General features: G+C 48.0%; 1 pseudogene across 1 annotated transcript; it reads left to right on the forward strand.

The window, feature by feature from the left end:
- The first annotated feature begins 1005 nt into the window (after positions 1-1005).
- Positions 1006-1594, forward strand: LOC112626972 (annotated as a pseudogene). Its single transcript, XR_003120002.1, has 2 exons — positions 1006-1072; positions 1224-1594. The product of XR_003120002.1 is annotated as a 60S ribosomal protein L30-like (transcript).
- Positions 1595-4002: the final 2408 nt, after the last annotated feature.

Raw genomic sequence — 4002 nt, forward strand, 5'->3', positions numbered from 1 at the left:
AGCAAACAACAACAACAACAACAACAAAAAAACCACAACAAAAAAGCACAATAATTATATTTCAAGATCTTCTGGGATACAACAGATTAGATTTCCAAGAAAGGGTTTGTTTGAATGAAGCATTGTGCAGATAAAAATGGTTCTTCAGGGCGGGGTGTCCTGGCTCAAGCCTGTAATCTCAGCACTTTGGGAGGGCGAGGTGGGTGGATCACCAGAGGTCAGGAGTTCAAGACCAGCCTGGCCAACATGGTGAAACCCCATCTCTACTAAAAATACAAAAATTAGCTGGGTGTGGTGGTGGGCACTTGTAGTCCCAGCTACTTGGGAGGCTGAGGCAGGATAATAGCTTGAACCCGGGAAGCAGAGGTTACAGTGAACCGAGATCACACCATTGCACTGCAGCCTGGGCAGCAGAGTGAGACTCTGTCTCAAAAAACAAACAAACAAAACAAAACAAAAAAAACAACAACAACCAAAAAAACCCTCAGGTGGGGTGAATGAGCCTAATTAATATTCTAGAAACAATTTTGATAAAGGTGGCATTACAGATTGAATTTTGTGTTTCCCCAGAAAAATACGTTGAGGTCCCAACCCCCAGTATCTCAGGCAGTGGCCTTATTTGGAAACAGGGTGTTGCAGCTGTAAATAGTTAAGATGAGGTCCTACCAGAGGACAGTGGGCTCCTAATCCGTGATGACTGCTGTCCTTACAGGAAGACAGCCAGATGACGATAGTGACACAGGAAGAATGCCATATAACAGCAACAGAAACAGAGATTAGGGGGATGCAGCTGGAAGCCCAGGGATGACGAGCATTGCCAGCAACCCACAGAGGCGAGGATGAGGCAAGGAAGAATTTGCCCTACAGGTTTCAGAGGGGACAAGCCCTATTCACACCTTGATCTTGAACTTCTGGCCTCCAGAACTGTGAGACATTAAGTTTGCATTGTTTAAGCCCCGATCTGTGGTACTTCATTAGTGCAGCACAAGCAAACTGATAGGGGCGATGTCTGCCCCTTCTTTGCTCTGCCCTCTGCCACCTGCCATGGCAGCCCCCCATGGCCCCTTCTCAGGTGGTGACCCCCTTCTCCTTGGTGGCACCCTCAATAAACCCCTATCCTGTGTCTGAAAATGGGCAATCACCTTTATGAAAGAAATGAGGCTTTTCTCGCTCCTCGGCCATCTTAGTGGCTGCTCTCGGTTGGAGGTCATCCTGCACCTAAGGCAGGAAGTTGGTGGCCACAAAGAAGAAGGAAAAGTTCCTGGAATCAGTCAACTGTAGGCTCCAACTCGTTATGAAAGGTGGAAAGTACGAGCTGGGGTACAAGCAGACTCTGAAGATGATCAGACAAGGCAAAGTGAAATTGGTCATTCTCACAACCGCCCAGCTATGGAATGTTGGCCAAAATTGGTGTCCATCACCACGGTGGCAATAATATTGAACTGGGCACAGCATGTGGAAAATACTACAGAGTGTGCACAATGGCTATTATTGATCCAGGTGATTCTGACATCATTAGAAGCACGCCAGAACAGATTGGTGAAAAGTAAACCATGCAAAATTTTCCTTTAATAAAATTTGCCCAAGCTTGTTTAAAAAATGAAAGAAAGGAAGGAAGGAAGGAGTGAAGTGGGAGTGGGAGTTGGATGCAGGGAATGTGACCCTTGGGTACCCACTTTGAAGAACTCATCAGACCCACTTTTGCCCTTCGAAGGAGGCACCTTGAGAAGCTCCATGCTGTTGTCCATGCAGCTGTTCCTGCTCAAGCCGCAGCAGGGACTTTTATAAGAAACTGCCTTCTACAGCCAGGTGACAGCCTGCATGAAGAAACCAGGCCCGGTGCAGTGGCTCATGCCTGTAATCCCAGCACTTTGGGAGGCCAAGGTGGGAGGATCACTTGAATCTAGGAGTTTGAGACCAGCCTGGGCAGCATAGCGAGACCTCGTCTCCACAAAAAATAAATAATAAAAAAATTAGCTGGGCATGGTGGCACATGCCTGTAGTCCCAGTTACTTGGGACACTGAGGTGGGAGGATGGCTTGACCCTGGGAGGTAGAGGCTGCAGTGAGCCGTGATCATGCCACTGCACTCCAGCCTGGGTGACGGATAGAGACCACCATCTCAAAATAAATAAATAAACCAGGAATGTCACTTATTGTCACATTTGGATTGGTTTCTAACATCGTGCTGAGTTTGGTCACCCACCTCAATCACGTGATGTGACTTGAAACCACTTTTGGCTATTTCCAAAACTCAGCTCCGCCCTGGGAGGGGTTAGGGCTGCCCTTTAAGGAAACATTAAAAACTCAGTATCTTCCTTTGGTGGCTCCCTCAGGGGCGCTGGCTTCTGACTCATCAGAGTCATTTTAGCTCTCTGTGGGTTCAGAAGTAGAGGAAACAGAACTTCCTTTTGGTGAACACTTTTGTATTATTTTATTTTTTCACCACGATGCTGAAACTAGCTCATCCTGGGAGAGTCAAAGGAAGCTCATATGTTTTCCCTGAGCTGGGCTAAATTCCTGTTTCTTCTAATAGGAAGGATCCAAAACTTCCCACGGAGTTTCCCCTCGTCTGCACTGAGTCACATACCTGTGGGCTTCGAGCTCACAGACCTTTTTTAATCAAAGAGAAGATGAAAAAGGCACCTTGCTTCTGTCCCATTTTTAGATCTTTTTTAGCCCCATTTCTTCTCTTTCCTTTCTACATTTTTGGGTTTGTTTGGTTTCATGCCTGAATTAAATGTAACAGGAGGAGCAAGTTTTATACCTTGCCTGAAATTATCATTGTCAGAGAAACAAATGCATTCTTTAGTGAGACAAGCAAGGGTGGGAAGAAGACGCTTGGGTTGCAGGCAAGCACAGTTCCTAAAGCTTTTTGCATTGAGTAGCTGTGGGGTCCAGGGCCCCATTTCTCTGAACCTCACTTCCTCATGAGCAAATAGAGGCTTCAGGTTGTAGTAGGTTGTCTCAAACTAGGGACGTATATTCAACAAGCCTGCACCTTTTTCAAATGTAGATTCTGATCCTTAGGTTCTGGGTGGGACCTGAGATTCTGCACCTCTAACAAGCTCCCAGATGACAAGCATCCAAGAATCACACTTTTCCTAGCTCTGGATCACACTTTTCCTAGCTCCTAGCAGAATCTCAGGCTCATCCAAGCCTCTTGAGCCAGAATTCAAATTTTCACAAGCGCCCGGATTCGTTCAGATGCGCATTATGGTGTGAGAATCCTGCACTGGATCACTGAGGGAGGTCCCAGCTGCACCAGGGGAGCCAGGAACCGCAGAGGCACAAGCCCATCCTGGAGACCCCGATTTAGTTGGTGGGGAGGGCCTGGACATCGACTGCTGCCTGTTCACTGGCAGCAAGGGCCCTGAGGGCCAGTGGTTCTCGATTTTGCTGCCTATTAACATCACCTGGGGAGCCGTGAAAGGCAGCAAGATCGGGAACCGCTAGACTGCGCGGTCCTCAGGTTCTAATCCATGATGTCATTGGTTTTATCAGGGCAATTTTTCCTGGCCACATTAGGCAGGAAAGGTGCCTGTGCATCTCAGAAGTGTCTATGGAACGCTACTACTGAACTTCCCAGCACGCTCAAAATAGGACCTGGTTTAGAGCTAAGGGCCAGCTCCTGGCACTATTGTGAAACACACACACACTGTCTTCTACCCAGGGTTCTCTTCAGCCCGTAGGTGTCCTAGGGACTCTGCTCTGTGCTCCAGCCTAACATCAGGAAACCCATGAATGGGAGAAAATCTCATGTCGCCTCTTTACAGGTGTGTGAACATTGAAGTCAATGGGTTGCCCTCCCCCGGGAGCTCTAATTGTAGAATTTAAGAGGGCAGAGTGAAGCCAGTGGGCTCTGGAGTCCTGCCAGGTTTGAGTCACAGCTTGGCCACATGTGAGTCCCTCTCATTACCCCACAAGAGCCCGGCGTCCTGATGCACAACACCCACCACCCGGCTTAGGGAGGGCTGACAGAGTGAATTACTGACAGAGGACG

This window comes from Theropithecus gelada, chromosome 6, assembly GCF_003255815.1.
Source record: "Theropithecus gelada isolate Dixy chromosome 6, Tgel_1.0, whole genome shotgun sequence".
Classification (NCBI taxonomy): domain Eukaryota; kingdom Metazoa; phylum Chordata; class Mammalia; order Primates; family Cercopithecidae; genus Theropithecus; species Theropithecus gelada.